The following is a 14392-nucleotide window of genomic DNA, read 5'->3' as shown; positions in this document are numbered from 1 at the left end:
CTAAAAATGTTCTGATCTGTTGCTGGGTTTTTGGCAGAGTCATGTCTCTAATTGCTTGAATTCTATCAGTGGTCAGGTGTCTCAGTCCTTGTGTTAGACAGTGTCCCAAATATTTTACCTTAGTTTGGCATAATTGCAACTTGTCTTTGGAAACCTTGTGTCCTGTGTCTGAAAGATGAAACAGGAGCTGTTTCGTATCCTTCAGGGATGCTTCCAATGAATCAGAACACAGTAGTAGATCATCCACGTACTGTATTAATACTGATCCACTCTCTGGTTGGAAAGACTGTAAACAATCATGCAAAGCCTGGGAAAATATACTTGGACTGTCTATGAAACCTTGTGGTAATCGAGTCCATGTGTATTGGACTCCTCTGTATGTGAATGCAAACAAATATTGGCTGTCAGGGTGCAGAGGTACCGAAAAGAAAGCGGAGCAGAGGTCAATAACAGTGAAAAATTTCGCAGTGGGAGGGATTTGCATAAGGATGACAGCTGGATTTGGCACTACGGGGAACTGACTCTCAACTATTTTGTTGATCCCCCTTAGATCCTGCACTAGCCGGTAACCCCTCCCCCCACTCTTTTTCACAGGGAAGATGGGACTATTGGCAGTGCTGGACGTTCTTACCAGAATACCCTGTTGTAGCAAGCGCTCTATTACGGGATACACTCCTAACTCCACCTCTGGCTTCAGAGGGTACTGTGGGATTTTTGGAGCTATCCTACCATCTTTTACTTGTACAACTACTGGAGCTACGTTTGCCATTAATCCAGTGTCCTGTCCATCTTTAGTCCAAAGTGACTCTGGTATCTGGGATGTCATTTCTTCTACTTGGGATGGAGTCCTATTTGTCATAATGGTATGTGACATTAATTTTGATGGGGAGTCTAACATGTCTCGCACTTCCTGAGCGTGATTCTCAGGTATGTCCAAGAATACACCTTCAGGAGTACAATAAATGACGCACCCCATTTTACACAATAAGTCTCTTCCCAGGAGATTAGTCGGTGCCGATGCAGCCAGCAAAAAGGAATGCTTGGTATGTAAAGGCCCTACTGTAATCTCGGCTGGTTTGCTAACAGGGTAATGCTGGACTACTCCCGTTACCCCTATGGCTGGAATTGTCTTACCAGTGGTTCTCATGCCCACTGTCGAATTTATCACTGATTTGGCCGCCCCTGTGTCTACAAGAAAGTTTAATGATTTACCAGCTACATTGATTGCAATTTAAGGTTCACTCCCAAGGCTTGCAATCAATTTTACTGGCTGCAGATTACAGGTATGGCCACACCCCTATTGGGTATGGTGACCTCCCTGAATCCCGCTGGCAGCAACTACTTGTGAAGGGGTTAAATGGGAACTGCCAGGAGTTTGCCAGTCTCTGTTCGGGGGGTATCTTTTTGTTTCTCCTGCATGTGGCTCATAACTCCGTCTCTGCGGACCTTGCTCCCAATGTCGTGTGTCGTGTCGTTGTCTAGGGGGTTGGTAAGATCTTTGCGAATTTTTCGCTCTACAGTCTCGTGCTATGTGTCCCTGTTTATGACAAAAATAACATGTTACCACATTTGACTTACCCACAGGGTTTGGTGATATAAACACAGGCTGTTTTGTGGTCAGGGCCTGTATACTTACTGACATTAACTTATCACCTTGCGACTCCCTGTGTCTGGTGATATTCCGGTCGTGATCAATAGCAGCCTCTCTCAAAGTAGCCACTGACAGACCTCGCCAACATGGTTGCGTGGTCTGTACCCTTGTCTTTAATGCTTCTTTTAAACCATCCATTAGCACAGATACTGCTACTTCTTGATGGTTTGCATTGGTCCTAATGTCCTCTATGCCAGTGTACTTTGCCATTTCTAATAATGCCCGGTGAAAATAATCAGCAGCTGTTTCTGTCTCTTTTTGTTTAATGGAAAAAATTCTATTCCATTTGGCTACATCTGGGAAATACTCCTTTAACTGTAAATGTATTCTTTTTACGTTATCTTTGTTGTACACATCTGTAAGAGGTACATCCAGATCCAATCCACAGTCAGCTAAAAATTGAGCTGAGTCGACATTGGAGGGTAAACATGCCCTCAGCAATATCTGCCAGTCTTTGTTATTGGGCTCTAAAGTGTTTCCTAGGTCTCTGATGTATTTTTGGCTAGCAACTAAGTCTTTTCTGGGGTCAGGGAATTCAGACACTATGGTCCTTAATTCCATTCTGGAAAATGGGCTATACATGGCAATGTTCCTGATAGGAGTGACTCCTGATGTGTCAGTTTTCCCATTTGGAACAGCTATTACCCTAACAGGATTAAGTCTACTAACATCATTCTGTGTAGATTCTACAGCCTGTGGTGAAATGGTTTCAGCATAGTGTAAGGTGCCGTACTTACCCGTTGATACGACCTCACCTGTCCCTCCGCTAGGGGGCTTTGTTACTAATCTTATGGGCTGGGCCGTGCCTACTGTCGTTTCTGATATAGTGGCTGCTAGAGAGAGCGCCGATATTGTTGCCGATTCGTCCTCTTGATCACACTCCTGGGGAAAGTTCAAAACAGGGTACAACTTGCACGGGTTAATACTTGCATTGGTTAACTTATTAACATTATCCTTAACATTTATACAGTTGCTAAGTGCCTGTTTGTTACCCCCTGATGCGTCATTCTCCGCAACCAATTTCTCTCCTGATATGTATGGTGGCGGCGGGGCCATGGCTATCAGTTTCCTGATAGGGCCAGATCCCGCCGCCAGAGCCAATCCTCTCTGTATTTCACCCTCCTGTTGCCATAGCTGCAAATAATCATAATGTTGGATTCGTCTCTTTGTTGATTTAATGAGACATATCCTCCTCCTTAAATTCATTAACACTTCTGGGCTGAAGCTACCTACTCTTGGGAATTTCTCCCCGTCATGTACTGTCATTCTCTCCCATTCATCACATAAAATTTCTGTATGTAAACCATATTTTTCACACATTACATACCTTGCCGACCCGACTTGTCGGTTTACTGAATCAACCCGAACCGAGGTTGATCGCCCCCTTCCTGAACAGCTGGCCCCCATAATTTGCAGGTGTTGCTTGCTCTACCTCTGACCTTTATCTCAGGGTCTTCAGCGAACCCTTACAAAAAACCAAAATATTAAAAGATAGGTTGACGGTGAAGTTTACCGAGCACCTCACTCACTCGTCCACGCCGACCAATACGCCCACACACTGATATAGTGCTGGCGTACTCGACCCAGGGCCCCTATGAACCTCTATTTACTGGAACATGCGAGAGATATCCGAAGAACACTTACTCTTTCCAGTAACTATTGGTTGTTGGACAATTCCTGAGTGACCAGCGAACTTCCCTTCAGAAAATAAAAAATTACACAAATCACGTCAGAATATACAAATAGTTTTATGACCGGGTTTGTACACAAATGGTACTGGTCAGACTAACTTAATGCACACAATTACGTGCGGTACAATCGTTCAGCACATAAGCAACTAATCTTATGTACGGAGCGACCAGTGGAATCGACATTCAGCAGCTGCGAATTCCTTCAGCCTGAGCTTTTTATGGCCTATATGGGTGTCGCACCAACCCTTCTTGGTGTTGTGCCTTGTCTCTATAGCGGACTTCCTTGTCTGCTGTACTTGGACCTCCTGGTCTGTTATGCGACCTCCTGGTCTGACCTCCTGGTCTGTTACAGTATGACCTCCTGGTCTGCTACACTCTAATGCTCAAATTTTATGTTTAACCAGAGATGCCTCCCTAGCCACCACGTATGTCACTTACACGTATGTACTTCACGAGAACTCGATGATTTCTGTGGTTCAATCCCCAAAATTGTAAAAACAAACACTCACTCACCACATACACACTTTTGTTTCTATTTCTATTTCTGTGCAGAAATTTTTCTTTAGACCAGATGTGTTGTAAATTTGGAGAAGGATCTGTTAATTTAAATTTCGGATTTAAAATAGATTTGCGCTATTTATCGCCTGTTGCGCTATTTATCGCTTGTTGCGCTATTTATCGCCTGTTGCGCTATTTATCGCTTATTGCGCTATTTATCGCTTATTGTGCTATTTAAAAATCAACACTATCGTGTGATTTGAGTTACGTGGGCGTACCCAGACGCTCCGTTGCGTAATTTACGCTGCGTGCGTCGGCCTTTGCGTACGCGAGTCTCAGCCTTTTGTTAGAGACACGTGTATACAAAACCAATGTCCACCGTAACACAACTAACACGTTTTATCAATGTAGATGATCCTCGATCGTCTACCGTGCAACACACCAATCTCTCCTTTTACCATAGGTAGAGCTGCGTGTGTGCTTTACACTTTATCCCTTAACGCATTACTTTTACACTTTAACTATGAAATAGCGACAAATCTCTCTTAGCACGTTTTATCAATTATAAAATGGCAAACAGGAGAGTGATATATGAAAATACATGAATGAAAAAGAAATGCAGATATGCGTGTGTGCGTACGCAAGATAGAAATAAACAGTTTTAAAAGACACTAGTGTGTTGTTCTTACCTCCGGTTCCCGGATTCCTTCAGCACCCTTTACTAAGCGAAACAGACGCTTATCCCGTCAGCACTGCAAAGAATATGATCTCCCGCCCTTTGCTGATGGATAATGTCTGCTGAAATTACCTAGCAGAGATATGTGAAGGACAGGACGAGCCGCCAATTGATAAAGCTAAATATTTATCTTATTTAAAACCCTTTGTGAGGTCTAAGAACACTGTACGCTATTTGCGTATGGAGTACCGTAAGGGTACGCTCGTTGCGTAACAATCGCTTAGCCGTGGTCGAGACGCTCAAGCGTCACGTTCGCTCACGGCCAAGAGATCACAGGCAGGCACGCTATTGGCTGCTGACTAACGTAATGGTTCGCTATAGCGTAACGGACGCTGTATCGGGAGCGGGCTGCTCGAGCGATACAGACGCTCACGAGAATACGCTGTTGGTATCGGGCACACTTATAGGTGAGCGACTACCGTAATGCTACGCTATCAGCGTAGCGGACGCTCGAGACCACGAGGAGATCACGAGCGGCGCCGACGCTCACAATGTTAAACCTTTATGTCTAAACCACAAACAATGTAATTTGCTGTAAAACCTTAGTGTAGAGATAGGGTGTAAATGCAACACTGTATAACCTTATTAACTCAAAAGCTGTTCGAGCGTCACCGACGCTCTGAGAATACTTAACACTATAAGAAATACACAAATACCGTGCTTAGGGTCCAACGCCTAATATATATATTATGAATGTTATACTTGCAAAAGAATTAATACAATACAAGTCATACACTACAATATAACATAGACTAACTAACCAGGTAACTACACAGTAAATACAATACAAGTACGTTTAAGAGAAAATGAGAGAAAGAGAAGAGAGAGAGAGAAAGATATGGCCCATAATAACAAGAAAAGACAATATGATTACGGAGAAAACTTACGCACAAAGGAAACGATCGCATGCGCCTCTGGACATCCAGCTCCCGATTTTCAGCAATGATAACCGATGAAGAGTGAGTGCTGGATGTGATCGGCCTGTCTATTTATGCCCCACACACAATACAATTCAATGGTCCCTACAATCTCATTGTTCATTGGACACAGGAATTCGTCTTCGCATTATAACAAAAGGTCATAGGTTGATTCATACAGGTGGGCTGTGACTATTTCCAACAGCTCAGGTGGGAGGGAAACTGGGTTTCCCGCCGCATGGATAAGTAAGTGCAAATACAGTAAATGTTCATAAACTTCTTATGTCCATAACTATTCGCACGAGCGATTAATCCGCTTCAAACCAACACCGGAATATTGCTAATTAAATACTCTTCCGATGGATACTAAACACCACTGTATTACTCCTGTCTGACCCTTCGTATCAAACAATGAGGGATCTCTCTGTCCAGGAACATACTACATTAACTAAACTTTCAGAATCTATCAAAGGGACCATAATCTACAAAATGCATTATATGGTGAAAATATGTAACGAAAGAGTCGCCCGCTAGACGCACACAATCTCTACCGTAAATGCGCATACCGTGCGCCTGCGGGTGCCCGCAACAGCGAGTATGCGCACGCACGGGAGAGCGCACGCATGCGCAGCAGGGACACATATGAGGTGCAAATATGGCAGTGTGCATCGTGATATTTTTCTGACTTTGACAGCTTACATGATTCTCCGCCCAGCGAAGAATTCTGGTGGCTTCCGCCATCGCCACTCTGCTCCTTGTGCCGCCTTGGCGGTTTACATGAACTACTGCGGTGACGTTGTCTGACTGGATCAGAACTGGTTGGTCCCGAAGTAAGGTCTCCGCTTGACATAGGGCGTTGTATATGGCCCTTTGCTCCAGGATGTTGATGTGAAGACAAGTCTCCTGACTTGACCAAAGACCTTGGAAATTTCTTCCCTGTGTGGCTGCTCCCCAACCTCGGAGGCTCGCGTTCGTGGTCACCAGGATCCAGTCCTGAATGCCGAACCTGCGGCCCTCTGGAAGGTGAGCACTCTGCAGCCACCACAGGAGAGATACCCTGGCCCTGGGGGACAGGGTGATCAACTGATGAATCTGTAGATGTGACCCGGACCACTTGTCCAGTAGGTCCCATTGCAAGATCCTCGCATGGAACCTGCCGAAGGGAATGGCCTCGTATGATGCCACCATCATTCCCAGGACTCGAGTGCAGTGATGCACTGACACCTGTTTTGGTTTCAATAGGTTCCTGACCAGAGTCATGAGTTCCTGGGCCTTTTCTATCGGAAGATAAACCCTTTTCTGGTCCGTATCCAGAATAATGCCCAAGCAAAGTCAGACGAGTCGTAGGAACCAACTGCGACTTCGGGATATTGAGAATCCAGCCGTGTTGCTGTAACACCTTCAGTGAAAGTTATACGCTGTTCAGCAACTGCTCTCTTGATCTCGCTTTTATGAGGAGATCGTTCAAGTACGGGATAATTGTGACACCTTGCTTTCGCAGGAGCACCATAATTTCCGTCATTACCTTGGTGAAAATTCTCGGAGAAAATTCTGGAGAGACCAAACGGCAACGTCTGAAATTGGTAATGACAATACTGTACCGCAAATCTTAGGTACGCCTGATGAGGTGGATAAATGAGTACATGAAGGTATGCATCCTTTATGTCCAGAGATATCATAAAATCCCCCCCTTCTAGGCTGGCGATGACCGCTCTTAGCGATTCCATCTTGAACTTGAACCTTTTCAAGTATAGGTTCAGGGATTTTAAATTTAATATGGGTCTGACCAAACCGTCCGGTTTTGGGACTACAAACAGGGTCGAATAATTTCCCTTTCCTTGTTGAAGCAGGGGAACCTTGACCACCACCTGTTGAAGATACAATTTGTGAATTGCATTTAACACTATCTCCCTTTCCTGGGGAGAAGATGGTAGGGCCGATTTGAAAAACCGGCGAGGAGGCACCTCTTCGAATTTAAGCTTGTAACCCTGAGAAACAATTTCTATTGCCTAGGGATCCACCTGCGAATGAACCCAGATGTGGCTGAAAACTCGAAGACGTGCCCCCAACTGGGCGGACTCCTTTAGCGGAGCCCCAGCGTCATGCGGTGGATTTTGTAGAGGCCGGGGAGGACTTCTGTTCCTGGGAACTAGCTGTGTTGTGCAGCTTCTTCCCTCTGCCCTTACCTCTGGCAAGAAAGGACACACCTCGTACTTTCTTGTTTCTCTGTGATCGAAAGGACTGCATTTGATAATGTGGTGCTTTCTTAGGCTGTGAGGGAATATAAGGCAAAAAATTTGATTTACCAGCTGTAGCTGTGGAGACTAGGTCCGAGAGACCTTCCCCAAACAATTCCTCACCCCTGTAAGGTAAAACCTCCATATGCCTTTTTGAGTCGGCATCACCTGTCCATTGCCGGGTCCATAGGACTCGTCTATCAGAAATCGACATAGCGTTTATTCTAGAACCCAGTAGACTAATGTCACTTTGAGCATCTCTCATATATAGGACAGCATCTTTTATATGCCCTATGGTCAATAACATAGCATCCTTATCTAGGGTCTCAATCTCTGCTGATAAGGTATCTGTCCATGCTGCCACCGCGCTACAACCCCGGCCGACGCAATTGCCGGTCTGAGTAAGGTACCAGAATGTGTGTAAATGGACTTTAGGGTAACCTCCTGCTTGCGGTCAGCATGGTCCCTGATGGTAGCCATATCCTGGGATGGCAGCGCTACCTTTTTGGATAAGCGTGTCAATGCTTTATCCACCCTAGGGGAGGATTCCCACCGTATCCTGTCCATTGGCGGGAAAGGATACGCCATAAGAATCCTTTTGGGAATCTGCAGCTTTTTGTCTGGAGATTCTCAAGCTTTTTCACATAATTCGTTCAACTCATGTGAGGGGGGAAAGGTTATCTCAGGTTTCTTTCCCTTATACATGTGTACCCTCGTGTCAGGGACAGGGGACTCTGTGATGTGCAAAACATCTTTTATTGCAATAATCATATATCGAATACATTTAGCCAATTTTGGCTGTAACTTTGCATCATCGTAGTCGACACTGGAGTCAGAATCCGTGTCGGTATCTGTGTCAACTATTTGGGATAGTGGGCGCTTTTGAGACCCCGAAGGTCCCTGCGACATAGGGACAGGCATGGGTTGACTCCCTGACTGTTCCCTAGCTTCAGCTTTGTCTAATCTCTTGTGTAATAAGTTTACATTAGCACTTAAAACATTTCACATATCCATTCAGTCAGGTGTCGGCGTTGTCGATGGAGACACCACATTAATTTGCTCCTGCTCCTCTCTAGGAGAGCCTTCTACCTCAGACATGTCGACACACGTGTACCGACACACCATACACTCAGGGAATCCTCTTATCTGAGGACAGTTCCCCAACAAGGCCCTTTGGAGAGACAGAGAGAGAGAGTATGCCAGCACACACCCCAGCGCTATATGACCCAGGAAAAAAACACAATAATTTTATGTTTACCCAGTAGCGCTGTATTTCCATATATATATGCGCCTAATTATGTGCCCCCCTCTTCTTTAAGACCCTCTTTCTACCGTGGTATAAGCAGGGGAGAGTCCGTGGAGCTTCCCCTCAGCGGTGCTGTGGAGAAAATGGTGCTGGTGAGTGCTGAGGGAGAAGCCCCACCCCCTCAGCGACGGGCTTCTGTCCCGCTCAAATATAGTAAAAAAATGGCGGGGGCTCTTATATATATATATACAGTGCCTAGCTGCATATATATTTATTTTGCCAAAGAGAGGTCTATATTGCTGCCCAGGGCGTCCCCCCTGAGCCCTTCACCCTTACACTGACTGCCGTGTGTGAGGTGTATGGGAGCAATTGAGCACAGCTTTACTGCTGTGCGTTACCTCAGTGAAGATCATGAAGTCTTCCGCCGCCTCTGAAGTCTTCTTTTCTTCTCATACTCACCCGGCTTCTATCTTCCGGCTCTGCGAGGGGGACGGCGGCGCGGCTCTGGGACGGACGGCGAGGGTGAGACCTGCGTACCGATCCCTCTGGAGCTAATGCTGTACAGTAGCCTAAGAAGCAGAGCCTATCAACTCACAGAAGTAGGTGTGCATCTCTCCCCTCCGCCCCTCGATGCAGGGAGTCTGTTGCCAGCAGGCTCCCTGAAAATAAAAAAATCTAACAAATATACTTTCTGTCAGGAAACTCAGGAGAGCTCCCTGAAAAGCACCCAGTCTCCTCTGGGCACAGTAGTAAACTGAGGTCTGGAGGAGGGGCATAGAGGGAGGAGCCAGTGCACACCCAGATCTAAAGTCTTTCTTTAAGTGCCCATGTCTCCTGCGGAGCCCGTCTATCCCCCATGGTCCTTACGGAGTCCCCAGCATCCTCTAGGACGTAAGAGAAAAATTATGCTGGCAGAAAAATCCAATTGAGTGATTAAACAGCTCCAGAGCTGCTCTGTAAGGCAAGTAAAAGGGTGTGGGCCCTGCAGCACTACCTGTAGTTTGCATTGTGCATTGGAAGCCTAGTTTGCTGTCTGTTTCCACTTCTTTTTTCTTGAGCCCCTCCCGTCTATACCCTTGTGCACTATCCTGACTTCTCCTCCTGTCTGCTTACTTTGTGCCTTCCAATGCACAATGCAAACTACAGGTAGTGCTGCAGGGCCCACACCCTTTTACTTGCCTTACAGAGCAGCTCTTGAGCTGTTACAGTGCCCAGCTGCTGCAAGAAATCAGCGTGAATGCTTCAGGGGCTGGGGCATGGCCAACATGAGCCCCACACCGAAGGAGGGTGGGGGTGTTTAATGCGAACTAGGGGTCTCGCACAATGCGAACTACAGGTAGTGCTGCAGGGCCCACACCCTTTTACTTGCCTTACAGAGCAGCTCTGGAGCTGTTACAGTGCCCAGCTGCTGCAAGAAATCAGCTTGAATGCTTCAGGGGCTGGGGCATAGCCAACATGAGCCCCACACCGACGGAGGGTGGAGGTGTTTAATGCGAACTAGGGGTCATCCAAGTGCCGCAAAAGGCCGCCATGCCCTGCACGCCCCTTTTCTCTTTTCATATGCAGACGAGGGTTGAAGCCAACTTTGACCCACTGCTTGGATGACATCGCCATATGCAAATCCATCTGCTGCAGGCCTTCCCCCAGGAATGCTTGCACTAGTTGTTGCATTTGGTTTGTTGTTTGGGGGTGCTTCAGTATTAGGCAGCCTTCTGCCCTCCCATGTTCATCTGAAAATATGTGTTCTCCCTGCAGTTGTTGTCCCCAGATGAGAGTTCCCTTGTGCTGCCTCAGTTGAATCTCCTTTACTTGACAGAGATGTGCCTGAGCAGCGGCCCTCCCCAGCCCTATCCCAAATCATACTTATTTTGCATAGGAGATACCATGGTCATGAAGACTGTTCTCCCAGGGTGCGGTTCATTCATTGCATTCTGGGTATGCTGACCCCTGTGATTTCCCCAAATGTGGGAAACTCGACTGCATTATTTAATGCGAACTAGGGGTCATCCAAGCACCGCAAAAGGCCGCCATGCCCTGCATACCCCTTTTCTCTTTTCATAAGCAGACGAGGTTTGAAGCCAACTTTGACCCACTGCTTGGATGACATCACTTGCTGCCTTTCCAATGAAGCAAGTTTAATTTAATAATAGGTGAAAAACCATCCCTACAAAGGTGTTAATCAGATACTTGGCTTTGTGGACACTTTTCAGAGCACAAATTTGTTAGCATAAAAATAAAGCCAGAAAATGAAGAGCTGTTTAATCACTCAATTGGATTTTTCTGCCAGCATATTTCTTTTTCTCTGCAACCCACTGCTAAATTGTGCTTCGTGGCTGTTTTTTTTATAAAATCACTTAATCAAATCTAACTCTGATTACATCAGAGAAGGCCAGGTACCCTACACCATAAGAGGTGGTTTGAAATTTTTACTTGTCTACTTAAAGATCACCAAAATCTGATAACGAGGTCAATTACGTCCCTAGGTGGGATTGAACCACCAACCTTTTGGTTAACAACTGAACACGCTAACTGTTTGCGCCTCAGAGACACTTTGCGAAAGTACATACTGACAAAGGTTAATAAGCATTCATCTAGAACGTTTCCTAGAAAAACTTTAAAAAGTCAATAATCTGGAGAGTTTTTGTAAGATGTTCCTTCCATCAACCAATGAAGAAACACATTGGTACTTTCCCATGATGAGTGAGTGCTTCAGGATCTCTTGCACTTACATGTGCAGCAAAGGACTACAATGGAAGCATGCTGGGCCTATAACCCAGAGGTAGGCAGATTGCAACTGTCCTCTGCTATATGCATTTTTTTTGTTAATTAAAGTAATCCAAAACTGGGATTGATATTTTGGCTCTTTTATTTTTACTTAAAGTACAATAACTTTTACCGTTTTAATTTGTTTTAATAGTATATTGACAGTATTGTTTTCTTTCAAAAATCCACTTAATTTTCTTTACCCTATTATTAAAATGGTAATTGACAAAAACAAACTACATTGTCACCAGAAGAGCAATACAAAATGTACAAGTGATATATTAAAATCATCTTTTCAGCTTGAATTTCAATGATGCATTGAGGTAACGATTTTGTGAGAAACATCTTCACCCTTAAATAAAGATTTTCTTAATTCCCTACCTGTGTGCTAATTAGATATCACCTTGTTTTCACATTAAACAGACTTCCACATGAGAAAGCAGCAAGGATGCAGTGGCGTTAATGTTTCCTGGTGTCAACCTGTATTATTTCAGTAGACATTGAAATGAGGATGCATCTTGCTGCCTTTCCAATGAAGCAAGTTTAATTTAGTAATAGGTTAAAAACCATGCCTACAAAGGTGTTAATCAGAGACTTGGCTTTGTGGACACTTTTCAGAGAACAAATTTGTTAGCATAAAAATAAAGCCAGAAAATGAAGAGCTGTTTAATCACTCAATTGGATTTTTCTGCCAGCATTTTTCTTTTTCTCTGCAACCCACTGCTAAATTGTGCTTCCTAGCTGTTTTTTATAAAATCACTGAATCAAATCTAACTCTGATTACATCAGAGAAGGCCAGGTACCCTACACCATAAGAGGGGGTTTGAAATTTTGACTTGTCTACTTAAAGATCACCAAAATCTGATAACAAGGTCTATTACGTCCCTGGGTGGGATTGAATCACCAACCTTTAGGTTAATAGCCATACACACTAACTGATTGCGCCACAGCGACACTTTGCAAAAGTACATACTGACAAAGGCTAATAAGCATTCATCTAGAACGTTTCCTAGAAAAACTTTAAAAAGTCAATAATCTGGAGAATTTTTGTAAGAAACACATTGGTACATTCCCATGATGAGTGAGTGCTTCAGGATCTCTTGCACTTACATAGGCTATTAACCAAAAGGTTCCCACCCAGTGATGTAATTGACCTTGTGATCAGATTTTGGTGATCTTTAAGTAGACAAGTCAAAATTTCAAACCCCCTCTTATGGTGTAGGGTACCTAGCCTTCTCTGACGTAATCAGAGTTAGATTTAATTAAGGTGCGCAAGGGCATAGAAGGGAGCGGTTTAAGAAAAGAGAAGTGGAAACAGACAGCAAACTAGGCTGGAGAGAGACCTGAGACAAAGAGATCTGAATTATACGAGAGCCGACCAGGGGAAACACAAATTATGCAGTCAAGTTTCACACATTTGGGGAAATCGCAGGAGCAGCACACCCAGAGTGCAATGGGTGAGCCTTTCCCTGGGAGAAGCACCTTCATGATCATAGTATCTCACCTGGCAGGTAAGTAGGAGTTGGGCTAGTGCTGGGGAGGGTCGCTGCTCGGGTACCCCCCTGTCAAGTGAAGGAGATCCAACTGAGGCAGCACAAGGGAACTCTCGAAAGAAGAACAAGGCTAGAGGAAGATCTGAGACAAAGAAATCTGACTTTTACCAGAGCTGACCAGAGGAAAGCACAAACACAGTCCCCCACTACCACCAGGAAACATTAACGCCACTGCATCCTTGCTGCTTTCTCATGTGGAAGTCTATTTAATGTGAAAACAAGGTGATATCTAATTAGCACACAAAAAAGAAAATTAAGTGAATTTTTGAAAGAAAACAATACTGTCAATATACTATTAAAACAAATTAAAATGGTAAAAGTTATTGTACTTTAAGTAAAAATAAAAGAGCAAAAATATCAATCCCAGTTTTGGATTACTTTAATTAACAAAAAAAATGCATATAGCAGAGGATAGTTTCAATCTTTCTACCTCTGGGTTATGGGCCCAGCATGCTTCCATTGCAGTACTCTGCTGCACATGTAAGTGCAAGAGATCCTGAAGCACTCACTCATCATGGGAAAGTACCAATGTGTTTCTTCATTGGTTGATGGCAGAAACATCTTACAAAAACACTCCAGATTATTGACTTTTTAAAGTTTTTCTAGGAAACGTTCTAGATGATTGTTTATTAGCCTTTGTCAGTATGTAATTTTGCAAAGTGTCGCTGTGGCGCAATCAGTTAGTGTGTATGGCTATTAACCAAAAGGTTGGTGGTTCAATCCCACCCAGGGATGTAATTGACTTTGTTATCAGATTTTGGTGATCTTTAAGTAGACAAGTCAAAATTTCAAACCCCCTGTTATGGTGTTAGGTATTTAGACTTCTCTGATGTAATCAGAGTTAGATTTGATTCAGTGATTTTATAAAAACAGCTAGGAAGCACAATTTAGCAGTGGGTTGCAGAGAAAAAGAAATATGCTGGCAAAAAAATCCAATTGAGTGATTAAACAGCTCTTGGATGGTTTTTCACCTATTACTAAATTAAACTTGCTTCATTGGAAAGGCAGCAAGATGCATCCTCATTTCAATATCTACTGAAATAATACAGGTTGACACCAGGAAACATTAACGCCACTGCATCCTTGCTGCTTTCTCATGT

At 44.3% G+C, this 14392-nt stretch overlaps 1 non-coding gene and 1 pseudogene across 1 annotated transcript; one reads left to right on the top strand and one right to left on the bottom strand.

Annotated features, from left to right (window-relative positions):
* The first annotated feature begins 10835 nt into the window (after nt 1-10835).
* On the top strand, nt 10836-11014 carry LOC134988720 (U1 spliceosomal RNA; annotated as a pseudogene).
* Nucleotides 11015-13095: 2081 nt separating this feature from the next.
* Nucleotides 13096-13258, bottom strand: LOC134988714 (U1 spliceosomal RNA). Its single transcript, XR_010194110.1, has one exon. It is a non-coding gene; the product is annotated as a U1 spliceosomal RNA (small nuclear RNA).
* Nucleotides 13259-14392: the final 1134 nt, after the last annotated feature.

This window comes from Pseudophryne corroboree, unplaced genomic scaffold (genome assembly GCF_028390025.1).
Source record: "Pseudophryne corroboree isolate aPseCor3 unplaced genomic scaffold, aPseCor3.hap2 scaffold_1084, whole genome shotgun sequence".
In the NCBI taxonomy this organism is placed as follows: Eukaryota; Metazoa; Chordata; class Amphibia; order Anura; family Myobatrachidae; genus Pseudophryne; species Pseudophryne corroboree.
The sequence above is the reverse complement of the archived record's forward strand: the minus strand, read 5'-3'. Positions and strand labels throughout refer to the sequence as shown.